Raw genomic sequence first — 16752 nt, 5'->3', positions numbered from 1 at the left:
GCGGCGGCGGGCGGCGGCGGCGAGCGGCGGCGTGAGCGGTCCAGGGAGCACCGGTGCGCCAGGACGGGAGCCCTGCGCTCACTGAACTGGGGAGCGCCGGTGAGGTCGGGCGCCATGCCCGCGTCTGCCGGGGCCAGAATCTGGGGGCCGGCGGTGTCCTGGGGCGGCGGGGCCGGTCGTGGCCAATTCTTTCTGCCACGTCCTGGGCTTTTCGGGCGGCCGGAGGTGGGTGCGGGGTCTGGAGTGGCACAGGGAGATGAGCTGTTGTTTCTGCGGGACAGAGAGGAGCTGTTTTGTAGTTTCTGGATTGAAGATAATGTTTAAAATATCGAGAATAAAGCAGGGTTTTTTTCGTTTTTATTATTTTAGTTTGATTTTATTTAAAATAATAATGATTTTCTTTATTACATTGCTTTGTTTTGCTCGTTTTATTAAAATAATAAAATTATTACTAATTATAATTACTTTTAACAAGATATATTGTTATCTTGATATATATTAGTTTAACTAAGTATTAATAAATAATGATTAAATATTATCTACTATTATTAAATACTATTTGTTAATCATTATTTAATTAAATATTTGTTATTTATTAGATTGTTATTATTTACTAATTATAATTTAATACTATTAAATACTAATTAAATACTACTTATCATTAATTATTTAATTAAATATTTATTATTTATTTGTTAGCTAATATCTATTAATTTTTCTTTATTGATTATTAATTAAATATTAATTAAATATTATTTATTAATTATTAAGTAAATATTGATTAATTATTTATTAGCTCGTTATTATTTATTATTTAATTATTAATTAAAACTGTAGGTGATTTCCAGGAGCAAAAAAAAGGCGATAGTCAAGGTGCTTGTGAACTGGTGTTAAAAGACAAATTCTTCATTGTCAATCCAGCTACCATCCTTGTTCAGTTAAACTCTGCAACAGATCTCCCACAAAGGTAATTTTCTGCTTCTCTGGCTTAATTCTATTCATCTTTTAGAGAGTAATTAGCACTGCTTGGTGTTCTTTTAAGCCCAACTAATTGCACCTTGTTTTAGGAGAGAAAGTTAATGCCTCTCCATGTTGGTTAGTGCAGCAATTTATGATGAGAGCTGGGACCAGGCAGAGGTGTCGACCAGGGGCACCATTGCTGCTGCTGCTGCTGCCGCCGCCACCAGAAGCATGGTGCTTGCTCCATTGCAAAGGTTTCCCAGTTTTAATTTGAGCTGTTTTCTGGATGCTGTGGCCAGCAGCAGTGAGCCCACATTGCCAGCGGCTGCCTCTGCTACTCAGCAATGGTCAGAGGGTTGCAGGACAGACTTGATTGCGCCTGGAAGTGTGTGGCAGCAGAAGGATGCCCACAGCACACCATGGTCACATGGTTATAGAGTCATAGGGGATGGTGACAGGGCCACCACCTGCCACACAGTCAGAGGGGCGCAGCCAGGACCAGCTCTAGTGCCACCAGGGAGGCAGAAGGGGCTGGATGTGGCTGTGAGGCAGTGGTGTGACCCTTACAGGGAAGTCCTCCTCTGGGATAGTCACTTTGTAGTGATATCTGTAGGTCAAGACTCCTGCTACAGTAGCATTTACCAAATTGTTCTTTGCTCAGTTGTGTCCTGCTGTTGCTGCTTCTGAAGGATCATGGAATCACAGAATGGTTTGAGTTGGAAGTGACTTTAAAGCTCATCTCATTCCACCCTTGCCATGAGGAGGGACACCTTCACTAGACCAGGTTGCTTCGTCCTGGCCTTGAACACTTCTAGGGATGGAGCACTTCCACGATGGCTGTTTGACTTCCTTTCCCTGCAATGGCAAATGCCTTTGCTGGGGTTCCTCTGCTGAAATCACACCCTGACCAAATGCAACACCAACAAAAATCTGGACTTGTGCCAGACTGCCATCATCAGAGCTCAGCCAGCAAACAGTGCTCAGCAAAAGGCAACTAGACATTGTGTTTGGAGGCCTCATTTATGGAGCTGCTGATGAGGCATCAGTGACTTTGATAATGTCAAGGACTAGAAAGCAAATGCTTCCACGATAAATCTTGTCTACTTTGAAAGTAGGTTATACTTTGAAAGCGCTTTAGTTCTTAGGAATTTAATATTTCTATGTCAATTGTAAGACAAGTAATTGGATGGGGAGAAGGTTGTTACCGGAACCTGAGATCAAAGGCAGGATTTGAAATGATGTGCAGGTGGGTGTCTTTGTTCACTGCAAATGTGACTCTGGAGGTTTTGCAGGCACCACTTGTGTTTGAAATCATGGAAGCACATATTCTGAGGTGGAAGGGATCTGCATGGATCAACTCCTGGCCCTGCACAGAACACCAAAATCCACCCTGTGCCTGAGAGCATTGTCCAGATGCTTCTTGAGCTCTAGCAGCCTTGGGGCCATGACCATTCCCTGGGGACCCTGTTCAAGTGCTCAACCACCTGCTGTGGGAATACCCTTTACCTAATATCCAGGCTAAACCTCTCTGCACGCATGGCAGAGAAGACCACTGTCCCAGCACCTGCCATGCCCAGGGTACTCATCCACAGACTGGTGTGTCCATGGAGGGAGGGGCTCCAGACCTGGGCTTAATCCTCCCTGGGAGGAATGCTTTCCCTTCCATGAGAGCGGGTTGTTTTAATCGCACTAAGCAGTTTATATTGAGGTTATCGAAAACTCTTTCTGCCCATGCTGGGAGATACTTGGGTTGTTTCTAGAAAAAACTCTGCCTCCTCCTGCCCTCACTCACCCCTTCCTCTCTAGGGAAGGAGTTTCCCACATCCCATATGCAACATTTCCCTGATCTGTCCCTTTCCAAATTGCAAGCTGCACAACTGTGAGCTGGCATCAAGACTCTGAGGTAAGCACAAACTGCCTGAATCCGAGCCCTCCCTGTGGGGCCGCAACCCCAGAGCCCCTGGACATGGAGCATAGCTGCAACACCATGGCTGTGGATTTCCCTGAAAGGATGAAGCAGCACGGTGGAAGTCCCGGGGCACTGTCTGAGGAATTGCCCTCCCTGTGCCGTGCTCTCACCTGGGGACAGCAAGAACTGTACAGCCCTGTCCCAGAGCTCTATGCCCAGCCTGCCTGAGCAGTGAGCAAAATGGGATCAGTTTAATTATAATTTGATATTCCAGCCTTAAACTTTCTGTAAACCAGTGGCTGCTGGACAGGTGAGCTGGACTCCTGTGCCTAATGTAGATTGATAGATTGTAGATTGTAGATTGTAGATTGATCTGCTGATCAGCTTTTCTGTCTCAATTTGCTTATGACCTAGAGAATTAGCAGAGAGGATCTGTTATCCTGCCAGTGCACTAATGGCTTTGGCAAGAGAAGAGCTCCCGAGGGAAGCAGCGGTATTTGCTAACCTTTCCGCAATTTGCTTTACATAATAACACACTCCTCCAAACGTCCACAGCGTGACTGGCCATTCCCCTTCGCCTGCACGTGCCTTGATACTTCACTTTTTAAATTTCACAACTAGTGCACAGTAAGAAAAGGTGCTGAATGCCTCATGTCATTCATCTTCCCTCTCCCTTCAGAGGCTATTCTTAGCCATGCCATCAGTTTAGCCATTCAGAGGGAAGTACTTTTCCTTTTCAAGGCCTCTAAAGATTTCCTATTTCTATATGTCCAGCTAGAAAAGAAAAACAATCTGAACCTGCCTGCCAATCTGCCCTTCAGCTCACTGGTTTTCTCCAAAATGTCTTGCAAGGCTGGGAGCATAGCAGAAACCCTCTCTGGGGGCACTTCTAAAGGCAGTAGGACAACTGAGCACACAGTGTGCTGAGGATCAGGCAGGACACTCCAATGACACACCATCCTAATGAGCGTCTGAAAATTAGTTTTTCAGGAACAGGCAATGGGAGTGGAAGCAGGAGCCCAAAAGGGGGAATGAAATTGCTAGTGGTGAACCAGAGAAAATGCAAGTTAATTCTCCTTCTCCACGTACCATTGTGGAGTGGGAATTGCAGCCTGTCTACTGAGAAGCAGAGATCAGCACATCTCCTTTGCTTGGAAATGGCTTTGCCTAATATCCCAGTGCCCACGGACTGAGCTCAGTGCCCTGTGAGGAGGCACATGCTGCAGGAGGTAGCTGCTTGGACCCTGTGGCTGTGGGATCTTCTGCCCCAAGCACTGTCAGACTCATTCGTGGAAGGGGCACAGCTGATAGGCCTTTCTCAGAGCTGGTCCATGGCAAGCATTTCTCCAGGGATGCAGCAGTCACAGCTGTGCCTCACCCAGGTAGGACAAAACAATGGAAAACTGATCAACTAACTAAATTAATTAACTAATTAAAATCAATTAACTGAGTACACATGCACCAGCCCAGTCTCCTTCTCTTCCCACTCGCAAGCAACTCTCCCCCACATGCAGTACTCAGGGGTGGGAGCTATACAACTGGGGATGATAAATGCAGTTAGTCCAAGCTGCCACCATCACTTCATGTGACAGGTATGTTCAGACACTGTTCTCAGCCCTATAGTCTCCCTGCACACCCACCACCCACCATGCCCTCCCCAGGAATCACATAATTCCTCACCCTGACAGCCCAGTCCAAGTGCCAGCAGCTGCAGCTATTGTTGTTACATGCTGCCATTTATGAGTGTTTTTATTTCAGATTATTATGATTTTTTATTTTATTTAGATTATTTTATTCAGATAATTATATTAATTATTCAGATTATTATTATTATTCAGATTCTTGACGTTAAAAGCCCATAATTAAGATAATTAAAACAAAGACATTTGCCTTGTAATCAGCATATATTTCAATAAGAGGTTTTAATTTACAGGTGAAAGTTCTGAGCTTATTATTTAAATAATGTTATCTATATTGACAACATGCTATATAGATCTGATTGTTTAGGGTGTTTATGATACTCCTTTATTTTTAAATCCTTTTTCAATTTGATGAACACACATCAAACCTCCAGGACATGAGAGAGAGTAGCTCCTCAGGGAAGCCAGGCAGACCTGTGTTAGTGGTTGCTGGGATTGCCATGGGGAGGCACTATACAGAGCCACAGCTTGGTCGAGGCACTGCAGTGATTCTGGAATCATGCAGTACAGAACTGGAAGGTATCCACAAGAATCACTGAGTTTAACTCCTGGCCCTGCACAGGACAATTCCCAAAATCCCACCATCTGCTTGAGAGCATTTTCCAAATGCTTCTTTGACTTCGGGTAGGGTCGGCTCGGGTAGGGTCGCCTCGGGTAGACATTCGAGTAGGCCCGGCTCGGGTAGACATTCGAGTAGGCCCGGCTCGGGTAGACATTCGAGTAGGCCCGGCTCGGGTAGACATCCGAGTAGGCCCGGCTCGGGTAGACATCCGAGTAGGCCCGGCTCGGGTAGACATCCGAGTAGGCCCGGCTCGGGTAGACATCCGAGTAGGCCCGGCTCGGGTAGACATCCGAGTAGGCCCGGCTCGGGTAGACATCCGAGTAGGCCCGGCTCGGGTAGAGACCCGAGTAGGCCCGGCTCGGGTAGAGACCCGAGTAGGCACGGCTCGGGTAGAGGCGGGTCGGCTCTGGTCTGCTCGGCCCCGCCCGGCCCCGCACGGGCCCGCGTTCCCGCTCTGCCCCCGGTACAGTCCCGCACGGCTCGGTACAGCCCATCACGGCACGGTACAGCCCATCACGGTACGGCCCCGCTCGGGGCGGTGCCCGGAGCCGCGCGGCGGGGCCGGGACAGAACTGGAGAAGGGAGCGGGACCGGGCAGAGGCCGAGAGAGGTGCGGGGTCCGGGGGAGCTGAGCGGAGCGGGGACAGCCGGGGACGGGGGGATACTGGTGGGGAGGGGGGCCCGAGCTGGGATCTGGGGGAACTGAGGTCTGGGTTACTGGTTGTGGTGGGGTCTAAGTTACTGGTGGAGTCCGGAGAAACAGGGCTTCGTGGTTACTGCTGGGGCTTGGGGGAACTGGGGTCAGGGTTTCCTTGTCGGGTTTGGAGGGACTGAGATCTGCGTTCCTAATGGGGTGTGGGGTTACTGCCTCTGGTCAGGTATGGGCTTAAAGTTGGGGTTACTGGGGTGTGGGGTCAGTGCAAGGGTGGGGGAATGGGGCATAGGGTGGGTGGCCCAGCTGGGCTGCTGGGTGGGATGCAGTGCGACAGGGTGGGGTGGACGTGCCTGGGGTGGGGGTCCCTGGGTGTGGTGAGGGTGGGTCAGCTGCACTTTCGTTGATGCGGGTTGTCATCCCTTGACGGTGGCCTTGGGCTGTGGGTCCCAAGTTGCCTGGTCTCCCAGGCAGTGTCTGACCTGGGATGGGAGCCTGGGGGCTGCTGCCCCATCCCACATCCGTCCCCACAGCCCCTGCTCCAGCAGTGTCCCCATGGACAGCCTTGCTTATGGAGTGGCCGCTCTGTGTTTTCTTCAGAAAAAGGAAAAAAAGTTCCCTTTCTTTACTGCTGAGCTCATTCTTAAACATTTATATTAGGGGGGTTTGCGGGGAGGGGAAATAATTGTGTAATGTCTTAGGAGCAGGGGAGCATTCCAAAAGCATGACTGCGGGGCCTTTTCCAGCACTAGCACTCTGGCAGCCAAGTCTCTCAGTGGCCGCCAACCTCCCTAAACCCAGCCCCAGCCTTCCCACCCCTCCGGGAGAACGGGACTGTGATCCCTGGCTTGCATCTGCGTGGAGTGGGCTGCGAGCAGGGGCTTGGCTGAGCCCCCTCAAGCTAATATCCCTGGGAAAGTGTTCCAGTTGGGAAACTGGACACTAGAGGCAGTGGTGTGGCTGGCTGCGTATCATGGGGACTAGTTGCGTTTTGTTTCTATTTTGCCAAGTGCTTTTGGTGTCCAAACAGTTTCAGTTTATGTCCAGCTCCTCCTCCTCAGCTCAGGTAGACACTGCATGAGATTTTATGGACTTCTGCTTGAATCCAGGTTCCTGACAGCTACAGCTTCTCCAGGGAAATATGTAAGTGAAAATAAGCCAAGTCACTATCTTGCTACAGGTTATCAGGAACCTTTAACCAGGGTTACCTTCCGACTTGCTGTTTGCACTGGAGAGGCGCACTGACATGAAAAGTAAGGATTTGTATTAGCAAATAGTGATCGGCGCTGGGGCAGGCAGGCGTTGCACAAGTACAGGCATCTGCTGATATTGTGGCATGTTGTTGGGAGCTTTCAACAAGACATTTGCGCTACCATGAGGCTGGGAAGGCTGTCACTACTGCAGGAGGTAAAATAAGAACATGGTATGATGTCCTTTGGAAAAGGAGGTAAGGGCAGGCAGCTTTTCCCACACTGCTCAAACACTTGTGGTTTGACCTTTGTTTAGGCTTTCAAATTCTTCTGTTCCAAGTCCCTTTCTCTGTTTTGCTTGTGGATGTTTTCTGGGGGATTTAGCAATGAAAACGAGCCACCCCGGACACTTTGCTCCAGGTCTAGGTCTGGGAAGTTGCCCTTTTCCACTGGAGTGTGTGTTAAGCCCAGCCTGCCTGGTTGTGCACAAATATCTCCAAAACTATGGGAAAGGTCTAAACTTGTGCACTGCGTTGAGCTCCTACTTTGACAATCGCTTGTCATTTGGATATAGCAGGTCTGGAGGTCTGAGGAAGGTTTCAGGCAGCTCTCAGTGGTAAATACAGACATTTTCCTTGGTCTTTGCTTCTGGCAGCAGAGGGATGGCAGGTGAGCCAGGAGCAGTGGGCAGCGGTGGTGTGGGTGGGCGTGGGTCAACCCTGGGTGTCGGCGAGGGCTGCTGGCCAGGGTGAGGGCTGCTCTGTGCTGCACAAACTGCACAGCTCGGCCAGCCTGGGGGCTGGATGAGCATGAAATTACAGGTGCTGCTTTGCCAAAGCCAGCGCCACTTGGATGGTCTTGCTGCAATCCCAAGCTCTGCCCTGCCCTTTGTATTTCCCCTCAGCACAGCCGTTTGCTTCCAGCCCTTTTTGGAAATGTTTTCTGCCATTCAGCCTTAATGATTCCATGACTCTGTAGTAAGAGTCCCTCCGGTGCTCGCAACAGTGGCTGAGACACTTGTCCTGTACAACCTTGGCCATGGCTTAGGTATGTCAGCAAATGAAATTCCCCTCAGTGGATATCCCTGTGGGGTTTAATTTGGAAGTTTCCTTACTTTATCATTGTACCAGTGAGTCCAAACTGCTAAAACTATTTCTGTAGTGGAACTGCCCCACAGCACTGGGGGTATCCCTGTGGGCAGTGTCCCTGCCAAGGGGCTGCTCCCAGCACAGCTCTTTGCCCCCCCAGCCCTGCCCAGAGTCAGAGCTGTGCCTCTGGCCAGGGCTGTGATCCCTGGTGTGACTGGTCTGACTGGGGTGGGGCCGTCAGCAGTGCTTGGGAATTTCTGCTTTGGAGCAAAACCCCTCTGTTACCTCTAGGAAGTTGAGTCTGGCCAAGGAGGTTCATTGAAAGATTCCTGCCCCTGGTTGGAGTCCTTCAAAGCACTGACATCTTTGTCTGCTATTCCTGAGTCCCCATAGCACAGACACTGGATGATGGACACATCCTGCTGCTGGAGGAATCACTGAGTTCAACTCCTGGCCCTGCACAGGACAATTCCCAAAATCCCACCATCTGCTTGAGAGCATTTTCCAAATGCTTCTTTGACTTCTGTCAGGCTGCAGGCTGTGACCACTTCCCTGGGGAGCCAGTTCCAGAGTCCGTGATACTCTACAGCATGAGTTTGGGTGGCCTCAGACCTCTCCAAAACACTCAAAAGAGAGATTCTGGCTCTGGGAAATTATTTCTCACTCTACTGTGTCAGAGGCTGTTGAAAATAGCTGCTGTCAGTATCCAGGAGTTCCTGTGTGTCAGCAGTGGGGTGAGAGATTGTAAGGGGCTGGCTGTTCACCTTGCCAAAGGAGCTGGAGTATCTCTGATGTTCTCTGATTTGCTCTCCATCCCTGGTTCCTGGGGCAGCCTCACAGGCAGCTATCCTTCCTCTGTTCCAACAGGGGCAGGGTACTCCTGGCTGCTTGTGCCTCCATTCCATCTGTGCCTCCATCCTGCCCATGCCCTCATCCTGCCCATGTCTCCATACCGCCAAACATGGTCTTACAGAACAGGCAGCAGCAACAGCAGACCTTGCTCCTCCTCTACACCTAGAGATTGCCTTTTCCACCCAGCAATATCTTTTGGAAGGTTTTTCACAGTGACATTGTCCCTGTGAATGTTGGTGTCAGCCCAGTAGCAGGCACGCAGTTCCACTTACCAGGACAGTGCCTGCAGCCAGACTTCTGCCAAGGAGAGGGATGGGGAGGGTGGTGTCACCGATGTCCCTGTGCTGGCTGCTGGGTAACAAGTATCTGCTCTGTTCACCTGACAGTGCTCCAGAATACAATGCACCTTCCCTCAGCTGCAGCTGGCAGCCCTTCATTTCTCAGGCTTAAAAATAGTCACAGGCATTATAAACAGCCCTGCATGGAACACAACAGAAAACTTGTTTTTCATCCTCTCCATGTTCCTTGTGGGAGCAAATGCTCTTATCTCTCTTCTGTGCTTGGTTGACTTCTCTGTGCAGGACAGAGACGTGGAATATACAGCACATCCAGCACCATGCCTTGTATAGAGGAAATTATCTGTTTGTTTTTTTCTGCTTCTATGATGTTCCAAGTTCTTCAGCGGAACCAGGATGAAGCAGCAGCCACTGGAGAATCATTTGGAGACTGGTGCCCACCAGCCTCTGAGCTTTCAAAAAAAATCTGCTCACAGACTTTGGCTCTTTCTCAAGAGCACCTTCCAAATCCAAGGGCTGTATGGCATACTCACATTAATGAACACTTGCACGTTAACAGTTATGAAGTTTTTACCTTCTGCTAAAAAGGTATGAATTATGCATCAGGGAAATACATGAGTTAGCGGTGTGTAAAGAGCTTGGAGCGGCCCACGGATCCAGTGTGCGGAGGCGCCACAAGCCCTGGGGTTTTCCTATCTCTGCCAGCCCCATTCTGGCTGTCGGCAAGTCAGCGCACGGGCTCCCGTCCCAGTTTGGTGCATGCCCAAAGGCTGGCCTGGGAGGTCTGTGAGCATGTCTGGCTCTGCTCTCCCTGGGAAAGACACAGCTGCTGCTGCTGGCCCTGCCCTTGATATGCCACCAGCTTCACCACATTGGATTTTCCCCACAGAGTGAAAATAATGAAAACCAGAGCCACGTCATTTTGTGGTAATAAGGCATTTTCTGCAATCCTTCACAGCCTGCCCTTCACTGCCACAGGGACAAGCTCTCAGTGGTGCCTTTAAGCCTGGCAGTAGGTTTGGTTTTTGGGAACCGCCACGTATGTTTGCTTCCCGGGGTGGGGAGGGCCCATTGGAGGTTTTCTCCCAAATTTACCCTAAACCATGACAGGGGACCTGACTACGTCGGGCTGGGTGTTCATCGCAATCGTGTGCTGCAGCTATGGCAACATTGCCTTCCCAACCTCGTTCCCTAAATTAGCTGCTATTTAGGCTTTGTTTATAGCTCTGATTAACAAACGGAGTGTTGCATGTAAAGGTTCTTATTTATTATTTGGCAGATGGGGATCTCTTAAATTCCAGTTGGAAATGAGTTGTGGGAAGATCAGGCTCTTTGCAGAAACTTCCTTCTAAAACAATGGAACAGGACCAGGGACATGGAACTCACGCACCTATGGCACTGCCCTGGGAATGAAGGACAGCAAAAATTAACTTCATAGAATCATAAAATGGTTTGGATTGGAAGGGCCCTTAAAGCTCATTATCTCAGCCCTGCCGTGGGCAGGGACTCCTTTCCCAGGCCAGGTTGCTCAGCACCATACAGGATTCTGTGCCACAGCTCCCAGGTCCTGTTGTGCCACTCATGCCCTTGATGGTCTCCTGCTTTATGTATGCAGCAAATCTTGTAAGATTTCCTGTCTTTTTTCTCTTCCTTCTCTCCATGCACAGTCCATGAACAGCCGCCTCTCTGCCTGCTGCTCTGTATGGAATTTTTACAGGTGTAATGTACATTTTGACAAGGATTGTGAAGGCCCGAGGGCAACAGAGATATTAATTGCACACTGAATATTCCACTCATTACTAGGACAAAGCTTCCCATTAAATAATTCACAAGTGGAAGACATGCTGAGGAAACTACCTCTCCAGAATAGTGTCCAGGCTCCCATGAGCTGAAGGAGAGAGTTGCAAACAAGCAACAGGCAAACAGTTTGACATAGTTTTATTTTCTCCCAGTACTACTATGATCTATAAGCCATAACAGGCAGATCTTTCCAAAGAAGCTGTAAGAACTCGTTAATATTCATGCTTTTAAATAACAAGGCAGCAACGGCTCAGCAGCGATTATACCCAGTAAGTTTTGATGCACTCAGCTCACATCCCTAGAGGCTCCAGCTCTATCAGCTGGGCTGCTAGGTGAAGGACAAGATGCTCTGCTCCTCTTGTCTTGCTCTGGCTTGTCTCCCACCAATCTAGCAGCTGCTGTTTTCCATCAGTCTGCATCTCTCAGCTAGTGGCTGTGCTCTAGGTAAAACCCCACTGCTGTGTTTACCCATGCAAGCCAATCCTCGAAATCTGGCACCAGGCAGCATTCAACATGAACCTGCAGTTAATTACACCTTCTTGCTAAAATAATTGAGTAGCCTACATTCTGATTGCAGTAATTGCATCCTAATGAACTTACGTGTCAGCTTGTTTCACACAACTTTGGCATTCCGTAATATATATAAATATATAAAAATATATATAAATACCAAGTTAAGTTCATAGTTCAATCTCGAGGCACCAGGAGTCCAGAACCAACCTCCTGAATGGAGAAGGCTGGACTTGATGTTCTTGGAGGTCTTTTCCAAATTTAATGATTCTATGATTCTATTCTATAGTCACTCCAGGAGCTCAGCTGGGGGACGGCTCTGATCCAGACCTTGTCAGGAACAGAGTTGGGCTTCGCTGGACAAACAGTGGGATGTGGCTCCAGTGCCAGACCAGTGCTGGGCACCTCCTGCTCTCAGCCCCAGCTGCTGGAAAACACTGCTGATGTTCTGCCAGTCCATGGAAGGAGATCCTGAAGAGTCAGAGAAGAAACTACAAAACGATAAATTAACGTTGCTAACAGAAAAGTGTAATCCTATTGACTTCAGTGAGACTTAAAAGCAAACAGTTATGTTAACTATTAATGGTTATAACTAAGAAGATCAGATCAGAAGCCCAACCTGTGCTTTATGAAGAAAATTAAAGCTTCTACAAAAGTTACTAAAATGATGACATGCTCCCATTATGGCTCTTTACAGATCATTACTTATTGTCAATGTTGTTCATGTTTGCTACCAAAATACAAATGATAGCTTTCTACAAAACTGTGCATGTTAGTTAACCTCATTAAATCCCAAAGGATTAGTCAGCTGTTCCTCAAAGTTATGTGGCTTGGAAAGTGATTTTCTAATATGCAAACTTCAAAGGAATTTTGAAATCCTGCAGCGTAAGCGAGACAGACAAATGTTAATCCACTGGAGTGCTGCTTAATGGCCTGTTTAATTTTTGTATTGCTTGGTCTCTGTAAGCAGCTGGACATGAAGGCTGCTTGCAATTCAGCTTCCTCTTGAACCACCCCACTCATGGAACATGGATTCCTCTTCCACATGGATGACAGTGCTTGCAGGTATGGCCATGTTCCCGTGTCCTTTCCCCAACCTACAGCTATGCACGGACACAAACCCACCTGGGGAGGGACTCCCCAAGCTCACTGGTGGGTGATCACAGACTCCACAAATGGTTTGGAAGGGACCTAAAAACTCATCTCATTCTAAACCCCCTGCCACGGGCAAGAACCTCTTACCACTATCCCAGGTTCAACCACGGGATTATCCACGTACAACCTGGACTTGGACACTTCCAGAGATGGGGCAGCCACAGCTTCTCTGGGCCGCCTGTGCCAGGGCCTCAGCACCCTCACAGGGAAGAACCACTTCCTAATACCTAACCTAATTGTTTCCTGTTTTAGTTAGTGTTAGGGAGTGCAGGGAGTTTGTGCCTGCCCAGTGTATCATGCAGAATTGGGAACCCACTATCACACAGGCTTGGTGGGGACTACTCTGACTCAAATAAATAATGCTATTAACTGTGAAGTAGTGAAGGAATAAAACACACTGCATTTTGAGAGCACAAAGAACTGAAACCCACAAATTAATTAAGGTTCACAGCCCTCCTGTACAATACAGAGATAATTGCTCACTTCACAGTTCATGTGGGATAAGAGGGAAAGGGATGTGGCACAGTGATAGCAGCTCTGTAATATAATAGAAGAAGCACAAGTGTCACTTCAGCCCCAAGAAGCTTCTCCTGCTTCCCCTGCATCTCCTGGGGCTCACAGGGGACTGGAGGAGCTGGGCTTGTGTACTCCAGTGCCGAGTAGAGTCTGGACAGAGATCCCTGGCTCTAGTCCCATCCCACTGCCTCTCCCCATTACGCCCTGCAGCATCAGCCACGTTCTGCCAGGACACTCAGATAAAGCTTGGGACCCTCACCCGTAAGTGTTGGAAGATGTTGCTGTAATGGAGACTGCCAGCAGTCAAGTCAGCAATCCAGGCTGAATAATGTACTCATCGCTGTGTTATCAGCTGGGAAATCTGTTAGTAGTAAAAATACATGAGAAGAAGAAAGGGCACATGAATGTTTAAAGGGACGAAAGCTTTCTCAAGGATGACACTTAGGCAGGCCCAGCATGAGTCTGGGTGTCAGACATATCAAAAGGCTGCTGTACGGAAGTATTTTGGTATGTCTGATATGCAGGGAGCACAGCTTTGCCTCAGGGATCTTATTTCATTCACCTGAAAATGAAAAGCATCACACCATACCCTGGAGACCAGTGAAAGATCCTGACATTGGACTCAAGGATCTCAAAAGTCTTTTCTAACCTAAATGATTCTCTCTTCTACCAAGTAAAGCAGCAGGATGAGAGGAAATGGCCTCAAGTTGCACCAGGGGAGGTTTACATGAGATACTAGGGAAAATTTCTTCACCAAAAGGGCTGTCCATCATTGGAACAGGCTGCCCAGGGCACTGGTGGAGTAACCATCCTCGGAGGGATTGAAAAAATGGGTGCATGTGGCACTCGAGGACAAGGATTAGCGGTGGCCTTGGCAATCCCGGGTTAATGGTTGGACTTGATGGTCATAAAGGTTTTTTCTGACCTAAAAGATGTCATGATTTTGTTTCCTGACTTTTATGTTAATAACAGATAGTGTCCAAACCCACAGGAGCCATCTAGAAACAGGATACGTGCTTTTTTCCTTCTTTTGTGAAAGTGGTTTTGAGGGCTGACAGTGAAAGATGAAGCACTGTGTACTCCCTCCCGTCATCCTTCAGTGAGGTTGAGCCCAGCAGTGGGACTTGAGAAGTGATATCTATAAAACAGATGCATCAGCAAAGAAAGAAAAGTCCCTGCTTTGTGAGAGGGAAATTAACTTTGATGTCTTAATTATAAGTCAGAGGAAAGGCTGGTGCTGGAATGGTGAGCTTTGAAGATTATCATATTGTCATTATTCATTAATGATTACAAAAGAAGCTACCCCTAAATGATCATGGTGGAGTATAATAGTAAACCTATGAAGCCTCTAGTAGATACCATTTACTCCCAAACTGTCCCTTACTAATAACTTATTAACAAAACCCAGCAATATTAATCAGGTTTTGGCTACAGTGACACGTGTTGCCATATAAAAACTGCCAGGAGAAAAAAGAATCTAAAAAAACTCTTCCCTTGTGTTTAGAGCAATACTTTAATAACTGAATTATAACAGGACAAGAGTTCCAGAATTGTGAACGTCATAACGTAGCGGGAGGATTTTTATCTGGCTGTTACGGGAGGGAAAAAATAACAAAATAACGTAGAGAAAGGTGTCTCACCAGGGTTCTCAGAGGAGAAGTGACATCGGTACATAAGATCTGGTTCTCAGACTGCCTCTGCAATGTGCTGAAAACCATGGTGAAAGGGGGGACCCCGATCCAGAGCCGGACACGGTGCAGTAGGAAGACAACAACTTATTTCTCAGCGAACGCTCAGCTGTGGCACCTCTCGGCAGGAGTGTCGCGGAAGGCACAGAAAATAAGGAGACTTTTGCGCCTCAAGAGTGAGCAGCTCTGGGTGAGTTGCCAGGTACAGCCTGAACCGAAGGTAAGTCTGAACCACAGGCATGTACTTTTCCCAAAGATCTGCCTCTATTGTAGCCACATCTGGGTGACCTCAGCCTTGAGGTAAACTGTTTTTCTGTCAGAGTGTGTTATTCTACTTCTTGAACTAAAATGTAAATTAACTTAAATGCTTTTAATGGCTATCAAAGCACAGTGAGATAGTTCTGAGTGGAATTCTTCACAAGTACAGCTGACTGCTCAAACAGCTTTTAAGCAAAGATTTTGGGAATTCAAAAGGCTTTAAAGCAGCTCTGAACCACGGTCACCTGCTCGAAACCGGGTGAGACACTGACGCCGGGTTTGCCGTGCAGCGCAACACGTACGAATTCTCCTTGAGCGGAATATGACTGTGAACTATTTAATACTCTGAAGTAGCCTGTGTAGATATTGCCCCACGTTCTTCCCCAGAGGTTGGTTTACGTTGAGCTGTGTGCACTCGGCCTGACCACTGAGTACAGTGACAAATCCAGTCCTTTAATTCCAGATGAATTAGCCCCACTGAAATTATTTCCTTGCCTTCAACTCCTCTCTATTTTTCTATATGTTCATGTGACCTGATAATGTCTTACCTGTATGTGATTTCTCCTTCCGTAGACCTTGTATCCGTACTTCCCGTATCAGACTTAGCCACGTGGCCTCGGAACGCTACGTAACGGATGGATGTACCGGGTGTAAATGTTTATATATTGTACAGCACCTTTATACAGACTTCTGAGGTTCTGACTAGAGAGAGACATGTAAATTGCTCATTATTTTTTATATAGATACTAAAAACAAATTGCAGTTCATGGCCTGTTGGTTCTGCACTATCTAAACCACATTCTTGGTTGGCTTCCAGGGGTACAATCCACATTTTTACTCACAAACATGCCGCTCCTCTGGAAATTAAATGCAATTTATTATTGGAAGTCTTCGATCCCCCGTTCAAAAAACAAATGTTCAGCAAAAATGGTATAAAAATCATTAAGTCCTGTCAGCGGTAACAACTTTTTATTTGTATAGAAAATAGCTGTAAACAATTTAGTACCAGCTGTAGCTCTTGTATGGCTTTAGCGTCTGATGTCCCACACCAGTTCCTACCGGTTTCAGTGCTAGCCGCCAGGATTCGGTCCCATTAATCCAGTTTTTCTGGGCATGCCATAGGATGACATCTCTGATGAGGCCAGTGCATTCTGGGTTTTGTAGAATTCTACAAGAAGGAAAACTTCTGATACATACACTGAGAATATATTTTAAAATTTGAATGATTTTCTTTCTACCCACGTTGGTTTAAGGTTAAGGTTAGAGTTAGGGTTAAGATTAGGGTTCAGGGTTAAGGTTAGAGGGTTAGGAAAATTACGAATGGAGCAGGATTCCTCCCAGACCCAAGCCACCCCCAGCTACAACTCGGGCTGCCCTTGGAGTGCCAAACGTCTCTGACAAACTGACATCAGGAACCTGCAGAGGTGAGTTTTCTTTCCCATGGAAAAGGGGTGCCATTCACGTCCAGCGGCCGGGCGGCCGCGAGCGGGTTTCTGCGTCCCAAAATTACAAACGGAGCAGGATTCCTCCCGGACCCGAGCTGCCTCCATCCAGAACTCAGGCTGCCCTTGGACTGCCAAACGCCTCTGACAAACTGACAGTCGGGGAGGGAGGGC

General features: G+C 47.9%; 3 long non-coding RNA genes across 6 annotated transcripts; 2 read left to right on the top strand and 1 right to left on the bottom strand.

Annotated features, from left to right (window-relative positions):
• Positions 1-53: 53 nt before the first annotated feature.
• On the top strand, positions 54-4627 carry LOC147655211 (uncharacterized). The gene is made up of 4 exons (XR_015281623.1): positions 54-99; positions 838-967; positions 1622-2863; positions 3852-4627. It is a non-coding gene; the product is annotated as an uncharacterized LOC147655211 (long non-coding RNA).
• A 1529-nt stretch (positions 4628-6156) lies between these two features.
• On the top strand, positions 6157-15903 carry LOC147655210 (uncharacterized). 3 transcript variants are annotated; one of them, XR_015281593.1, is made up of 3 exons: positions 6157-7036; positions 11809-12584; positions 14834-15003. It is a non-coding gene; the product is annotated as an uncharacterized LOC147655210 (long non-coding RNA). The 3 variants fall into 3 exon arrangements; XR_015281614.1 differs by having other exon boundaries at positions 6157-6926; positions 11809-15903; XR_015281591.1 differs by having other exon boundaries at positions 11809-15903.
• Positions 11925-16670, bottom strand: LOC147655209 (uncharacterized). 2 transcript variants are annotated; one of them, XR_015281576.1, is made up of 4 exons: positions 16196-16670; positions 15685-15760; positions 13450-13551; positions 11925-12010 (listed from the first exon to the last, which is right to left on the bottom strand). It is a non-coding gene; the product is annotated as an uncharacterized LOC147655209 (long non-coding RNA). The 2 variants fall into 2 exon arrangements; XR_015281581.1 differs by lacking the exon at positions 13450-13551 and having other exon boundaries at positions 11983-12010.
• Positions 16671-16752: the final 82 nt, after the last annotated feature.

The sequence above is a fragment of the Cyanistes caeruleus genome, chromosome 1, assembly GCF_971803275.1.
Source record: "Cyanistes caeruleus chromosome 1, bCyaCae1.hap1.1, whole genome shotgun sequence".
NCBI lineage: Eukaryota > Metazoa > Chordata > Aves > Passeriformes > Paridae > Cyanistes > Cyanistes caeruleus.
Note: the sequence above shows the minus strand (reverse complement) of the source record. Positions and strands in the feature narration are given on the sequence as shown.